The 17,900-nt window shown below is 35.8% G+C and overlaps 1 protein-coding gene across 2 annotated transcripts in view; it reads left to right on the top strand.

Annotated features, from left to right (window-relative positions):
* Positions 1-17,900, top strand: part of SPAG16 (sperm associated antigen 16) — a 1,223,101-nt gene that overhangs the window by 1,161,393 nt on the left and 43,808 nt on the right. The gene's annotated exons all lie outside the window — the stretch shown is intronic.

Below are 17,900 nucleotides of genomic sequence, written 5' to 3'. Positions count from 1 at the left end.
ATAACTGGAAGTAGGATTACCAGGTCATATGGTAATTCCATATTTAAATTATTGAGGTACCAGCAAACTGTTTTCCACAGTGGCTACACCATTTTAAATTCCCACCAACAATGAATGAGTGTATTTGTTTCTCTACATCCTCTTCCACATTAGTTATTTTCCAGTTTTTAATAGTAGCCATTCTACTGGGTGTGAAATGGTATCACATTGTAGATTTGATTTGTATTTCCTTAATGACTAATGATGTCGAGCATCTTTTCATGAGCCTTTTTTGCCATTTGTGTTTCTTCCTTACAGAAATGTCTGTTCAAGTGCTTGGTCTGTTTTTTAATTGGGTTGTTCGTCTTTTTGTTGTTGAGTTGTAGGATTTTTTTATGTAGTCTAGAAATTGAAAGATATGTAGGAGCCAACCATTGTTTCCCATTCTGTTGTCTTTTTACTTTCATGATAAAGTCCTTTGATACACAAAAGCTTGTGATTTTTTTTGTGGTCTCATTTATCTGTTTTTCTTTTTTCCTTTGCTGCTTGTTCTTTTGGTGTAAATTCTCAGAAGCCCTTGCCTAATACAAAACCCTAAAGATGCTTTTCTATGCTTTCTTCTAAAATTTTCATAGTTTTGTTTCTTATGTTTAGGTCTTTGGTCCATTTTGAGTTAATTTTTGTAAACAGTTTGAGGTTGGTGTCCACATTCATCCTTTTGTATATTGATATCTACTCTCCCCATTAGTAGACTTGGCACCCTTGTTGAAAATCAATTGGCTATATATGTGAGTGTTTATTTTTGAACTCTCAGTTTAATTCCATTGGTCTATATGTGTATCCTTGGGCCACTACATGTTATTTTGATTATTGTAGCTTTGTAATAAGTTCTAAAATTGGGAAGTTACTTCTCCAAATTTATTCTTTTTCAGGGTGGTTTTAGCTATTCAGGACCTCTTAGCCTTCCATATAAATTTGAAGATTGGCTTTTCCATTTCTTCAAAGGCAGTTGGAAATTTGATTGGCATTTTGTCAAATCTGTAAAGCACTTTGGATAGAATTGAAATGTTAATAATATTTTGTCTTTCAGTCCATGAACATGAATTTCTTTCCACTTATTTGTGCCATCTTTGGTTTCTTTTAGCAATGTTTTGTAGTTGTTTGTACAAGTCATTTATGTCCTTGATTAATTTTATTCCTTAATATTTGGTTCTTTTAGTTGTCATTGTAAATGGATATTTTTCTTTGTTTTCCTCTTCAGAGTGTTCATTACTATTATATATAAACACTACTGATTGGTGTATGTTGATCTTGTACCCTACCACTTTGCTGAATTTATTAGTTCCACTAGCTTTTTTGAAGATTTTTCAGGCTTTTCTCTTATATAGGATCATATCACTTGCAAATAGAGAAAGTTTGACTTCTTCCTTTCCAATTTGGATGTCTTTTATTACTTTTTCTTGCCTAATTGCTCAGGCTAGAATTACCAGTTCACAGTTGAATAAGAGTGGTGACTGTGGAAATCCTTGTCTTTGTTTTTAATCTTAGAGAGAAAGCTTTCAGACTTCACCATTGATTTTGATGTTAACTATGCCCATGATCATGTTATGGAAGTTTCAGAAAAAGCAGTGTTGAATTTTGTCAACTGCCTGTTCTGCATTAATTGAGAAGATGATACAATATGGGTTTTTTCCTTCATTCTATTAATGTATTGTATTACATTAATTGATTTTTTTGTGTTGAACCACCTTGACATACCTGGGATAAATACTACTGAATCATGGTTTATGATTCCTTTAATCCGTTGTTGATTTGAGTTTGCTAGTGTTTCACTGAGTATTTTTTGCATCTATATTGCTTTGTCATTTTATTTTCCTGTGATAGCATTACCTGACTTTGTCATTAGAGTGATTTTGGTCTCATAGAATGAATTAGGAACTGTTCCCGCCTCTTCAATGTTTTAGAAGAGTTTGAGCAGAATTGGTATTAATTCTCCTGGGAATGTTTGATAAAATTTATCAGTGAAGCCACCACATCCTGGACTTTTCTTTCTTGGGAGGTTTTTTCAATTACTGTTGCAATATCCTTACTTGTTATTGATATGATGAAATCTCTTTCTTCTGAGTCAGTGGAGGTAGTTTACATGTTTCTAGAAATTTATTTCATTATGGTTGTCTAATTTATTGGCTTACAGTTGTTTGTGTATCCTCTTATAATATTTTTCATTTCTGTCAGTAGTAATATCCCCCTTTTCATTTCTGATTTTAGTTATTTGCATGCTCCCTAATTTATTCTTCATAAGCCTAGGCAAATATTTGTCAATTTTATCGATCTTTTCATAGAACCAACTTTTGCTTTTGTTGATTCTAGTATATTATTCTGTGTATCATTCATCTGTGTTCTAGTTTTTTTTATATCCTTACTTCTACTTGCTTTGGGTTTAGTTTACCTTTCGTTTTCTAGATCCTTTACTTGTGAGGTTAGGTCACTGGGTGATATATTCCTTTTAAATTTGAGCATTTAGCCATAAATTTCCCTCTCAGCACTACTTTTGCTGCATCCCATAGGGTTTGTATGTGGTGTTTTCACTTTCACTTGCCTCAAGATATTTTCTAACTTTCTTTTTGATTTCTTCTTCTACCCATTAATTTTTTTTAAGGATGTATTATTTAATTTCTACTTATTTGTGAATTTTCCAGTTCTCCTTCAAGAGTTCAGCTTCATTCCACCATGGCTGGAAAAGATATATTGTATCATTTCAACATTAAAAAAAAAATATTGAGACTTGTTTTGTGACCTACCATATAGTCTATCCTGGAGAACTGACTATGTGTACTACAGAAAAATGTGTATTCTGCTGCTTTTGAGTGAAGTGTTTTTTATATTTCTGTTCATTATGTTGGTTTATAATATTGTCAAGCCTCTATTTTCTTATTGATCATCTCTCTAAATGCCTGTCTGCTATTAAAAATAATGTATTGAAATCTATTATTAATGTACAATCATCTATTTTTCCCTACAATCTGTAAATGTCAATATTTGCTTCATACCTTTTGGGGGCTCTACCATCAAGTGCACATATATTTATAATTTTTATGTCTTCTTGTTGAAATTACACCTTTAACAGTATATAGTCACCTCCTTTGTCCCTTGTAAGAAAAGAAAATATCAGATAAAAATCTATTTTATCTGATATTAGCATAGCTACCTCTTCAGTCCTTTTGTTACTATTTACATGGTATACATTTTTTCCATCCTTTAGCTTTCAATCTACTAATGTCTTTCAATTTAAGGTGAGTCTCTTGTAAGCAGTATGTAATTGAGCCATGCTATTTTACCCATTCTACCAGTCTCTGCCTTTTACTATCCATTTACATTTGAAGTAACTACTAATAATGCAACACTTTCTTCTGCCATTTTGCTATTTGGTTTGGAAGTCTTACACAGTTTTTGTTCCTCAATTCCATTGCTAAAGCCTCCTTTCATATTTTTATTTATTATATTGTACCATTTTGAGTCCCTTATTTCTTTCTGTATATATTTTCATACATTTTCTTTGTAGTAACCATGGGACTAAAATTTAACATCCTAAATCTATAACGAACACTTTGATTTGATACCATCTTAATGTTAATAGCATATACATACACTGTTCCTAAATCCTCCCACCTTTTTTGTAGTACTTGTTACAAATTATATCTTTATTCAGTATATGTCCAAAATCAGATATGTGTGTGTATATATATATATATATATATATTTACTTATTATGCATTTTCATTTTAGAACGTTTAACAGAGTTCTTTATTTATTTATTCTGCTTTGATCCAATAATGTCCTTTATTTCAGTGTGAAGAACTCTTTAGCATTGTTAGTAGAGCAGGTCTAGTTGTTGTGATAATTCAACTTTTGTTTGTCTTAGACTATCTTAATCTTTCCCTCAAAATTTTTTTAAAGATTTATTTATTTATTTCTCTCCCCTTCCGCCCCCCCACCCCAGTTGTCTGTTCTCTGTGTCTGTTTGCTGCATCTTCTTTGTCTGCTTCTATGGTCGTCAGTGGCATGGGAATCTGTGTTTTCTTTTTTTTTTTTTTTTTTTTTTAATTTTTTTATTTTTTATTGACTTTGTAATATTACATTAAAAATATATATGTGAGGTCCCATTCAACCCCACCCCCCCACCCCCCCTCTCCCCCCCCCAACAACACTCGTTCCCATCATCATGACACATCCATTGGATTTGGTAAGTACATCTTTGGGCACCTCTGCACCTCATATACATTGGTTCACATCATGGCCCATACTCTCCTCTATTCCATCATGTAGGCCCTGTGAGGATTTACAATGTCCGGTGATTACCTCTGAAGCACCATCCAGGGCAGCTCCATGTCCTGAAGACGCCTCCACCTCTCATCTCTTCCTGCCTTTCCCCATACCCTTTGTCCATTATGTCCACTTTTCCCAATCCAATGCCACCTCTTCTATCTTGTTGTGTCAGCTCTCTGTGTGTGCGGCACCATTCCTGGGCAGGCTGCACTTTCTTTCGCGCTGGGCGGCTCTCCTTACGGGGCACATTCCTTGCGCATGGGGCTCCCCTCTTCAGGGGCACCCCTGTGTGGCACGGCACTCCTTGCGTGCATCAGCACTGCACATGGGCCAACTCCACACGTGTCAGGGAGGCCTGGGGTTTGAACCGCGGACCTCCTATGTGGTAGACGGATGCCCTAACCACTGGGCCAAGTCCACCGCCTTCCCTCAATTTTGAAAGACAGTCTCACTGCATATAAAATTCTTGTTGGGCAATTGTTTTCTTTCAGAACTTTCCTCTGCCTTTTTGCCTTCATAGTTTCTGATGAGAAATTAGCCCTTAATCTTATTGGGACTCCTTTGTAAATTATGCTTAGCTTCTCTATTGAAACTTTCAGAACACTCTCCTTGTCCTTGGCATTTGACAATTTGACTACTATATGTATAGATGTATTTATCTTCACATATATCCTGATAGGGGTTGGTTGGGCTTCTTGAAAGTGCCTATTCCTGTCTTTTATTATATTTGGGGAGTTTTTTAACCATTATTTCTTAAATATTCCTTCCATCCCTTCTTCTGATACTCCCATAATGCATATATTGGTATACTTGATGGTGTGGCACAGGTCTACTAGGCTCTGTTCACTTGTTTTATTCTTTGTTTTTTAGCCTGCATCATTTCAATACTTTTGTCTTTGAGTTCTCTGATTCTTTCTTCTGCCATCTCCAATCTGCTTTTGAAACCCTCTAGGAAATTTTTCATTTCAATAATTGTGGTCTTCAACTCCAGTATTTCTTTTTTCCTTTTTAAAATATTTCTCTTTATTGAGACTCTCATATGTTCACCATATTTCTGATATCTTTTAGTTCTTTCTCTGTGTTTTCCTATATCACCTTGAGCATATTGAGTTTTTTTTTTTTTTTAAGTCTGTTCTGTGTGTTTAAAGTCTGGTCTGCATTGATGGTTTCTGGATTTTTAAAATCTTGTTCCTTTGAATGAGTCAACATTTCCTGTTTCTTTAACTGTCTTACAATACTTTTTTACAGACTGTATCTTTTAATAATGTTTACATGTTAACTCTGGGATTTTGTCCCTGAGCTGTCTGTTCCTTAAATTTGTATCAAGGTAATGAGAGATCAGAGATTTCCTTGAATGCCAAAATGTAATACAAACAAACAAAGCAAAGTAAAAAAAAAAAAAAAAAAACCTTTCCCAGTCTTTAAAAATTGGCTATCTGTTGGCCAGTGTTCTCCAGAGTTTAGTTCTCCTATCAAGAAGGTGAGTCTGAGGCAAATGTGTAGTTTAGTATCATCTCTGTCTTATTCTGAGTGCATCTGGTCATGGTCTTGTGCTTGCTCTTGGCCTTAGGAACTCCCCATTTGAAAGGAATCTCAAATATCCCCTCTATACTCTATGAAATAGAATTTCTCCCCCTCAGCAATGCTCTTTTGTTTGAATTAAAGCAAGTAATCCTCTGTTCGGATCACTTTGACTCATTGGTTTCTTACACTGCTTTAGGGGTGAGTAAACTCTTTTTGCCTGCAAATCAAGTTCTGGGGTGACAAACCCCAGATGAGTTTCTTGCTTCAGTCTGTATGGCATGGCACCAACATACAGGCACCCCAGTATGTGCATGGGATTAGTCTACTTCCTCTGGAACAAGACCAGAGGCCCACGATGGGAAAGTAGACTGGCTGCACACCATGTCAGGGGGGTCAGGTGAGAACCAGCAAGTATGCCATTAGCTTATCCTACCATTTCAAAGCTAATTTTTTTTCATTTGGCTCTCACCTAGTTACTGCAACCTTTAACTGCTTTCTGGTGTTTGTGGAAACTGGCTGCTAATTTTTGCTAGTTATTTAAAGATTCTGTGCTGTAACAGCATCCTGGAGCATCTTATGCCATCATTTTGGTTGACCACAAGCACTCTATCTTAAATTTTTAATACTATAAATTATGTTAAAATCTCAATAATTGTTTAATGTTACCCACATGATTGCTATTTTTTAACTCAGATTTTCTTCTCCCATTGCAGACTTTCCTTTTGTAATCATTTTCCTTTTTATTAACGAAATATTTTACCAATGATCTGTTCATCCTAAATAGTTTCAATGATTGTCTTTAATACCCTCATTTTTCCTCCAGTCTTGAAAATCTTACTTGTAAAGATTTGTAGTTTGACAGTTGTTTTAACTCAGAAATATGAAAATATTCCCCTTTCTTCTGGCTGGTGATGTGGAGATTTACCACTTTTGGTGTAAAAGTTGTCCCTTGCAGAGTGTCTTTTCTGCCCAGCTTATGATCATCGTTGAGCCTTGGCTGCTCTGAAATTTCTACATTACATTATTTGTATGAATTTATTTAAGGATTGGTGTCTTACATCAATTCTGCCAAATTATCAGTCATTTTCTTCTGGAATATTTTCTCACCCCCAATTTTCTCTATCCCCTTTTATTAGAATGCTAATGAGAGGTATGCTAACCCTTTTATTCTATTCTCCTTTTCTTCTCTCCTTTAGTTTGTACCTCTATCTTTTTGTTTTTTTCTGACTTCAACTCAACTGCTTTAGAACAGTCTTCTAATTCATTTTTGTATCAGTTGTGTCTAATACCTTTATCTCATCTGAGTTTCTAATTTCAATTATGCTTTTTCCATTTATGGAAATTCTATTTTACTATATTAGAATAGTCTTTTATTCTTCATCATATTTTTATATTTCTTTTATTTTTAATATATTTAATATTATTTTATATTCTGTGTTGATAATTTCATTATCTGCAGAATCTGATTTGCAGTTTATTATTTCTGGTAACTCTCCCTTATGTTGCTTGTTAGCTGATTTTTTGTTGTGTTTTTATTGTGACTTCTGTTCCTTAGAAATTCTTTGAGGACTAGATTTAAAGAGGTTCCTCTACAGAGAATCTACCTGTGCTTCTGTTAAGTGCCTGGAGATATTACTATTCTGGGAAAACTTTTTATATGTTTGATACCAGAAGAAGTTCTCTGGACATTTGTTCAATCACTATGCCAAAAACAGAATGTATAGGAGCCACTTCTAAAATCAGAAACCTAATGAATTCTGTCACTGCTGCTCATACCACTCCTTTGAGTCCTAGTTATGGCACTAGTCAACCTCTGGAATCTTTATTTCATCATGGAGAATCGTCCATGATTCTAATAGTTGTGAAACTTGGGAGACAAGAAGACATGAGGGGAGGAAAGATGTACTAACTTTTCAGGCTAATTGCCAATTTAATTAAGAATCTATGATCTTTAACAAGGAATCCATTGATATTAATCCATTGCCTTTTTTTCTTGTTAAAAAAATGACTGATTTTTTTTTTACAATCTCAAAGCAGTGTGAAGGAGAAGGGATAGATCAATTATTTAATGCTTACTATAAGAACTTGCTAGGTACTACCTAGGAATTGTTTTTATTATTCCTCCTTTATAGACAATAATGATAATAGAAACAGTAATGTAATAATAAAAACTTACATTTGTTGAGAGCTTGCTATATATCAGACATGTTCTAAGTGTTTTACATGTATCAAATTATAAAATACTCCAACAAACTTGTTAGATAGGTGCCATTTCTAAATGCAGAAAAGTTACATTTATTTCCAAGTTCACATAGCTAGTGAGTGACACAACAGAATCAAGACTCACACCTGCATGATTACAGACTGCCTGCCCTTTCTATGTACAACAAATAGGTTACTCCTCCAAATTTAAATTGAACATTTGGGGAAGAAGTATTTTTGTTAGGTAAAATAACAACAAAAAGGCATTTAAGTGATTTCAAAGGGTTAAAATAAATTTAGAGCACCAGAGAGAATATTTTTGTTATCTGATTTAAAAACAAAACAAAACAAAACAACTAATGCTTTGGCTTTTCAAAGGGCTGTTAATTCTTAAGGCCATGCCCTTCCTGTATTTCTACATCAATTGCAGATGAACTATTAATGTTCGGATTGGTTGCTTCAAGATCTATTTACATTTTTAATAGAGAAAATGTCAGTGAGACAGAAAGGCTAAGTTAAATTCAAGAGAATTTTCAAGAGAAATATGCAATCAGATAAACAAAATGCATCCCAAAGCCCTATATATCATTAAAGAGTTAAGTGTATTAAGAAAATATATTATCAATTTGCTCCAATTAAGGAAAATTTTGAGAAAGAAATTGTTAATACCAGACTTAAATGAAGAAGGCTTGGTCTGCATAATCTGCAGGGAACTTGTTTGGCCACTAAGGACTCCTTACTAATGAGCTCTGACTTGGTTGAAGTCCCTCTGAGAGAAAGTATTTAGTCTACAATTGGCTTGCTAATGAGCACTGTCAAAATGTAGATTACTCTCAGGTGCTCTACAGAAGGAAGTTTTCCTCTCAGGTCAACAGGTTGAGCAGAGCTTGGTAAGCAAGTGTCTGCTATTACCTTAGGCCACAAATGACTCCAACTGTGTCATTTCTTGGGAGTAGGTCACAAGTGAAATGAAATGATTTGAAATTTTTAGAGCATCGATAATTTCTCCTTAATGGCTCTTCAAATCAAATAACTGATGAGTTATGAATTTTTAAAAAATCAATATGACATGATTTTTAAATATTTTTTCTTTATTTTTAAAAGAGCTTAGATTACATACATGTTATTTTGAAAATATAGGGGATTCCCATATACTACCAGTCCTATCCCCCCCATACTTTCTCCCATTAACAACATCCATCATTAATGTGGTATATTTGTTACAATTGATGAATTCATACAATTGATGAATTGCTACTAACAATGGTCTATAGTTTTCATTATGTTTTACATTTTGCACTGCACAATTTTATAGATTTTGACAAAATATATAATGGCTGTTATCTGTCATTGTAATATGCAGAACGATTCCATTGTCTCCAAACTGCCCCATGTTACACTTGATATTTTAATTGATTTAACGAATATTGGAATATTCTTCTGAAGAAGAGAAACAAATATTTTAGACATAGAGGAGTATTTCTTTAGCTCTTAAAAAGCTGCAGAAATAAGTCTAAAGATAAATTCACTCTCTAGTGTTATATCATTTTTTGCCATAGCAAAAAAACCTGAAAAGCTAATTGTTATATAATTTTCCACTAACTTAATCTTTATAACAAGTTCTAAGATAATTTGAAACAATTTTTGGAAGCTCTAGCATTTTCACATAAGCAAAATTTTTATCATATTGTTAAGCAAAATTTCTATTGCTTCTTACTATTGCTTCTGAGGTAGATGCAAATCCGTTTATCATAAAAGCCTATCACTATATAGCTATGCTCTTAAAACAGTCAACTAGCACCAAAACTTTTCAAAATAAATGGAACCAATTCAGTATAATACAGTTGCTACAACTTAAAACTTTTTGCCCTATACTGGTCAGAAGCTGCCAGCAATTCAGTATTGACCAGTAACTTAAAACCTTCAGCTCTGAGTTTTCTTAGTTTACAGAAAGCTTATTATTGCTCAAGTGGAGGGACACCAAAATTTATAGCATTTAAATATGTATTTATCAAGCAAAGTAGAAGAATTCTTAGGCTACATACACACCAACACACATAAACATACACATACCAATACTGCATACACATATATACACTGATACATGTTTTTGCCATTAGTGCTAAGATTATTCTGTTATCACAGAGTCACATAGGATGTGAATTGTTAACCAACTGTAAAATCACTCCTTAACCTAATCTTAGTTCTCCTTGCAAATATCTTTGGCAAGATCTAAACTCTTTATCCAAATTGTTTTGTTGAAGAGAACCAATTTGAGAGATTATTTTAGTAGAGGTGGTTGGACTTCCAAATTTTGTGTTACTTTATTGACTGTAAAATTAAGAAGGCTGTGAAGATTCTCTGCATGAAATTCTGCATGTCTGAGGCAACTTCTTTGTTCTCTTTAGCTCCTTTCCTGTACCTCTTTTAAAACTGAACTCCAAATTTACATATTCTTCTGTGAATTTTATTCTTACTTATTTAAACCACTTGTTTCCAGTCCTCAGGCAAAGTACTCACATACCCACTTCAACTTATATTATATTCCACTTAAAGACAATTGCATTAGACTATTTTTAAATTGTTTAATTTGTGTATATTTTTGCTATAACTATATTGAACGAATAAGAGGCAATAAGTCCTTTATCTTCCTGATTCATGGTATCCCCAATGCCTTCTTGAAGAGGACGATGTATCAGTCAGGATTGCTTGCTATGTAACAAACAATTTCAAAATGTCAATCACTTATAGGAACAAAGTTTTATTTCTCTGTCACAAATATACATTGGCCATGTCACCTTCAGTACTGGACCCAGCCTGAGGGAGAAACCCTTATTCTGGGACATTAATTTCATGGGAGGAGGACAAAAGGAAATTGGCAAATAATGTCACTCCCCTATGTTATTGGATAAAGAAAGTCATACAGCCACTTCTGAATTTATCAGTGGATGTATAATTCTTCCATAAGGAGGAGCCAAAGCAAACCTTATGGCCAAGACTGACTTCATTGGGTAGGAAATGTACAATGCTTTCTCAGAGAAAAGCAGCAACTAATTGGAACAATATTTCAATCCACCAGGGAGTCAAGGTATAGAAAGATAATCAAATAAGTCAACTTTTTTCAGCTGGTTGATCTGAATTGATGGATCCATTTGATAACCCATTTTTTTCACAATGTTTTTCTTAATTCAGGGATTCCTTGAGCTAGAAGTCTTTCCTTACTATCTGTACTTACTTTTTAAAATCTTGCTCACAATTCAAAATACTACATTCCACCTCGACTATCATTCTTTTAAAACAGTGCTCCCAGACACCAAAATTAAGATGCCTCTTAATAATTGACCTCAATCACTTACCTCACTATTCCTCATTGTCTAAAACTGCTGACCACTCCCTGTTTCTTGACGCAATCATTTCTCTTCATTTCTGAGACACCTGTTAGTTTCAATGTATATGTTTTTTTTTAAGTCCATTCTGATGTCTTCAAATATCATTTAAGTACTGATGAGTCCTATAAACCAACATATACATTCACCACATGGACATCTTGCATGTAATTGAAACTTAATAGTTGAAAAATGACCCAATCTTACTCCTTCCCTAGTATTCTGTAACTTGATTAACAAACTCATTATTCCTTCCAGTCAGGAAACCCTGGTACCATGATGGATGTTTCTACCTTCACACCCTCACATACCATGATCTTTCCATTTTACTAAAACATGTCTCTTAATTCTTCCCATTCCTCTCCCTCCCTCCTACTATAGTAACTCAGTGTTTAGTAATGACTAGCATATAGTAGATTCTCAATAAGCATTTACTGGCAGAATTAACTAATTATACCTTTGGATGCTGTTTCCTCTGTGTAAAATGCCCCCCCTTCCTCCTACTTGTAGAATTAGCTCAAATCATACCTTCTCTGTAAAGTGTTCCCTGACTCCACTAGGAAGAGACACTCACTCCTTCTTTCCATAGAATTGTGTTAATAGCTTTATTTTAGGTAAGAGGTATATTCCACTTATGTTGCTGTTTGTTTTCCTATTTTTTCTCATTATACATGGAATTCCTTGAGGACAGGAATCCAAGTATAATTTATTTTTTATAACTTCAATATCTCTATAATATTTGTACATGGTTGGGTGTCTGAATGGATGTGAGATTACTAAAAGCTTCACAGAGGTGAATGCACTTGAACCAGGATATAGAAATTGATTCTGTTGTGGCATGATGAGAATGGCATACTGACTAAACTGAAAGCACAGTGTATTCTCAAAGAGTGCCCTAAAGGCTAACTCAGCTAATATGCTGTCACTTTGGAAGAAGGATTCATGGAAAATAAGGTTGGGATGGTAGATCAGAAATGATTATGGGGTTCTTTGAGAGACAAATGTATTTATTTTTTCTTTGGTGAGTGGTGTGGTTTATGAACAGAGAGATAACTTATTATGATTTATAACTATAGGGCGATTAACTCTGATTTCAGTATGTCATATGGAATGGAATGCAGATAACAAAAGCTATTAAAAAAAATACTGCAATAGTCCAAAAAGGAAGAATTATATTAGTGAGAACTGAAAAAAATGAGATGATGGGGAGACACGTTGTAAAGGGACCATCCAAAGGACTTGGGAATGTGATTGGTATAGGATAGAGGAGAGAGAAGATAACTGAGATTTCCAGCCTAAGAGATGGAGGTCCAGTCCTGATTTTAACAAGAGATAGGCAATACAAGATGAAGCATGGATTTGTAGGGGAAGATTATTGGTTCAATTTCAGACTTTTTACCAAAATTTGGACTTTTGAGTTTGAAGAACAATTATGAATTTGAACATGAGTATCACTATTTACTTCAACTGTTCATAACAGTGACAGAGGAACTGTCACTTGATAAGATATTCAAGACCAAATTCTCCTGCTAATAGTAGCCTTCAATAAATGACTGCCATTTTAACTGTTTGGAAGTTGCCATACAAATGTGATCTAGCAATTGAAGTATAAAACACCACTGCCAAAGAAATTAAAACAAGACATAAGAATTGTAAGCTTAAGAGTTTTAAATAGAAGAAAATATTTTCAATGCTTCAGGAATATTTCTTATGTAATATGATGTAGTGTTAAGAAATGAGTAAAAAAAAAATCTGGTTCTCCAAAATTGATGTAAATAATGATTTTTTACAGTACTTCCTTTAAAAATATGAAGGTGACTGATGCCCTTTTCCTATACTTTATATCTTTTGAAATATATTAATTTTCCTTGCTGTGAAAAAAAAAGGTCAACCAAAAGCAGGATTGTAGGGAAAGATGACATCTTTATTATTCTGTCATGTAAAAACTAGTTCTTCATTCTCTTCAAGGTCTGTTTCTTTCCAAAAATGACAGTCTGATACATTCTATTATCAAATTCTAAGTAGTCTTGATAAAGCACCAATCAATTTATCTTTACAATGAAAAATAAAAAGGAATTCTATAAATGAATACTTAGGAAAAAGGAAGAGCCTGGCCATCAGAACAATTCTATTTGTCAGGTATCTTTAAAGACCCTTACAGGAAAGCAGACTTGGCCCAATGGATAGGGCGTCTGCCTACCACATGGGAGGTCCGCGGTTCAAACCCCGGGCCTCCTTGACCCGTGTGGAGCTGGCCCATGCACAGTGCTGATGCACGCAAGGAGTGCCCTGCCAAGCAGGCATGTCCCCTGCATAGGGAAGCCCCATGGGCAAGGAGTGTGCCCCATAAGGAGAGCCACCCAGAGGGAAAGAAAGTGCAACCTGCCCAAGAATGGCACCACACACATGGAGAGCTGACACAACAAGATGACGCAACAAAAAGAAACACAGATTCCCGGTGCCGCTGATAAGGATAAAAGCAGTCACAGAAGAGCACACAGCAAATGGAAAGAGAGAAAAGACAATTGGGGGGGGAAGGGGGGAGAATAAATTTTTTTAAAAATCTTTAAAAATAAATAAAGACCCTTACAGTGTGTTTGCTGTGCATCATTACTGACGTTGTGACTATAGTCAGATGGTGGATGTATAGCTTCTATCAAAAGACTGCATAATAGTTTTGGCATGACATACTTTTGCAAAGAATTACCCAGAGCAGAAATATTTTTGAGAAAATTGATCCAACACAGTATGAAATTATATCTTTAAAAAATTTATAGGCGGTGGACTTGGCCCAGTGGTTAGGGCATCCATCTACCACATGGGAGGTCCACGGTTCAAACCCTGGGCCTGCTTGACCCGTGTGCAGCTGGCCCATGCGCAGTGCTGATGCGCACAAGGAGTGCCATGCCACGCAGGGGTGTCCCCGGTGTAGGGGAGCCCCACACGCAAGGAGTGTGCCCCATAAGGAGAGCTGCCCAGTGCAAAAGACAGTTCAGCCTGCCCAGGAATGGCGCCGCACACACATAGAGCTGACACAACAAGATGGCACAACAAGATGACGAAACAAAAAGAAACACAGATTCCCATGCCACTGACAACAACAGAAGAGGACAAAGAAGACAACGCAGCAAATAGACACAGAGAACAGATAACCGGGGTGGGGGTGGGGAAGGGGAGAGAAATAAATAAATCTTTAAAAAATAAAAATTAAAAAAAAATTATATATATATATACATATACACACACACACACACATACATGCATACACACAAGATAAAGGTCAATAAATGAAATGAATCCAGGGGCCAATTCAATAGAATTTAGAATTTAGTGAATATGCATTAAAGTAAGATTTCTACATTATATCACTTATGCATTAAATATATGAGTTACCATAAAATTAATCAAAGCTGAGTTTGCTGCTGCAACAGGCTTCCAATCTAGTTGAGGGGAAAGGTGAAAATATACAAAGGTAAGTAATTACATTAAATGCCAATTGCTTCAGCTCCCATCATCTGCTATAACTTAGATGGCTGCCGTAACATAGAACACTTAAATAGGTCAGTGTAGTTCAGGAAAACATTTTTTTAGCATGAATCTGGCCATCAAGCAGTCCTTCATAGCATATTGCATGCCAAAGTCGAAAGACTCTTCAGACTCAAAGGCTTAAATTCCCAAGCCCAACTTTATGGAAATGGTAACCATCCTTTATTGCTCTCAACCTCTCTCCACCCCTGCCTATAGAAAGGATTGCTGTTGGAAATCAGCTGGAGAGAGGATTGAGAAGTTGACAGAGACAAAATTCTTATTACCTTAAACTGCCAGGGAACTTAACCCGTGGCATTTTAATATTTTTGTACTGAAAAGGTACAAAATTGATGGAAAAAAAAGTATTTTTTAATGTTTTAACTCTTTCGAGAATGAAAAGCTTAGAACTTGTGTAAACAATTCATGAACTTCATGACTACGCTCACAAAGCAAACAACTCATAGGTAGCTGTACTTTTATTGACAAATTCTCTGTAAAAGGATGCTTTCATTATCCTCCATGCCTGTTTGAAACCATGTACACTAATAGATTGGAGGGAAATGGCTGCATGAAATTAAAAAAGAAAATCAAACTTAGCTAACTTTATTTAGTGTAACAGATTAATGACTTTTTAGTACCTATGGTTCTCTTTTAGTAAAGAGCTAAAAACACAAAAGGTTCTATGATATATAATTAGAAGTAGCTATCCTATAGAGAAGAGAGATGAAACCTCTCTGAATTCAAAAAATTTCTTCAGGGAACATGGTCTGAAACTCTGAGGCATGTAAATAAAGTACTTCCTTGAATCCCAACATACTTTTTTATTGTGTGGACAAAATGATACTGTTTCATCTGAAGTCATTCCCAGCTTATTTGTGCCCTTTATTTCTATAATATTTTCCAATGTGATACTTTGTCTTCTGGTTTTAATCTTGCTATATCACTAGCAACAATTTTATCTTCAAAAAATTCTGATGGTGGATAATTACACTAAATAAGCTTTAATTCTATCAATTCTTGTCTTCACAATAATGTCATTCTCACAGTATTTGCCCAAATTCTCAGACTTACATCTTGATATCCAGGATGATGTACATACACAGTGAAAAAATTTGAAAGCTTTTATGTGGATATGGTAGATAGAACTATATGTTCTCTCTCTAAAGACCTAGATCTCAATATTGTATTTTTCCTATCATAGCTTTTTGTCTTTCTGCAAAGCATACTGAGCCTCCCTTTTAATGCTCATTATTAACTCCTTATCATCAACATATTTTGAAATCACTTTTTCTTGACCTCGCTAGATACACTTTTCTTTTTTAAACTGTCACATCTTGGTAGACATCCCATGTTCTTCCCTAGGCACACCTGCAAACTAATTTCATTCCATTTCCTGCCCCATCTTTTTCCTTCTCTTCTTCATAGTCTCATCAAACTTTTCTATTATAAAACTTCTTTTGATCTCCTAGTCCATGGTCAAGAAACATCTTTTGAGATGTTTTCTCTGCTTTTCAGAACACTCTATCTCTTTGCGTAATTAAAACTTGATACCTTCTCATAATAATGCCCCATATGTAGTTTCCACACATGAAGATGGTGCTTTTTCTTTCCTTTCTCTGCATGATGGTAATAAGGAAAAATTTACATAACTTTTATTCCACTTTACCTTATCACAGACAACTCATCTAAAACCAGCCTTGAAAGCATCTGCCCTGCTTTGAAGCAAGATTTCTATGCATTTAAACATAATCTCACTCTGTAATCCTTTCCCTATTTTTGGAAGACTGTGTACCTAATTCAAGGTTATCTTCTCTCTGCTATTACCATCATCTTGAATAAATTTCAAAGATGGTTCCTCCAATTCATTAACCTCACAGTCTGATTCTCTGTATTCAAATTACTTTTTACTTCTACTCCAGAAACCAATTCACAAGCAACCATTCTACCTCTTAGAATTCAAATTCTGAAATTCACTTTTCTGTCGACAGTATCTTAGCTTTCCAATTCTCCATCATCCCTAATTCTCTTAAATCTGCTATTCATCAAAAAATTACCATAAGAACCAGTAAGACAGTGGCGGAGTAAGGAGCTCCTAGAGTTGGCTCCTGCTACGGGTCAGTTAGGAAACACCTAGAGCTCTCTGTAGCTAGCCAAAGCACCTGTCTGGGGCTCCAGGAGGCCAGAAGAGCGTCCTGCAACATCCTTGGGGGAGTGGAAGGAGGAGACTGCCCATCTGCAGAGAAGACTAGTAAGACGAGTGCTCCACGCCACGGAGGCCGGTGCCCATTCACCACTGGGGGCACAAGCCCCCTAGGGAGCTGTTCCACGACTGGAATTGAAAGCTCCCACTTCCCCAAAACAGGGAAGGAAGAGACGGTTGGGCACCAATTTCAGCTGTGATGAGGAAATTCAGTAGGCTACAGTATGATCCTGAGAATAACTAAGGTTTGAGCCTGTCCCGGTTAGAAAGAGGCTGGGAGCTGCCATCTTAACTCCGTGCCTGGCATGAGGGGAAGCAGAACAGACTGAAAATCCCAGTGCTGGTGGGGACTGGCTTCTTCCCATCCAGATCATATTGCAGGTCTAGCCTAGGCCCCAGTGCCACCTCCAGCAGGGAGGAAACTGCAGGGATCTGTGCCAACCTCTCCAGGAAATTACCGGCCAAGCCGCGGAGGCCAGTGGTTATCCTACTCTAGCAGCTCGAGCCACCACAGGAGATGGAAGATCCATTTCCCAGAAACAGGGGAGGAGGAGATGGTTGGTTGCCGATTTCAGCTATAGACTGGGAGACTTGGCTGGCTAAGAGATAACCCTGGGAACAGCTGGGGTGAGAGCCAGCCCAAGACAGAGAGAGGCCAGTAGCCACCATTCTGACTCCATCCCCAGTCTGAGGGGAAGCTGAGCTGACTGAAACTCTCATTGTTGACAGGAACCAGTTTCTTTCATGCAGATCAG

The sequence above is a fragment of the Dasypus novemcinctus genome, chromosome 7, assembly GCF_030445035.2.
Source record: "Dasypus novemcinctus isolate mDasNov1 chromosome 7, mDasNov1.1.hap2, whole genome shotgun sequence".
Taxonomy (NCBI): domain Eukaryota; kingdom Metazoa; phylum Chordata; class Mammalia; order Cingulata; family Dasypodidae; genus Dasypus; species Dasypus novemcinctus.
Note: the sequence above shows the minus strand (reverse complement) of the source record. Positions and strands in the feature narration are given on the sequence as shown.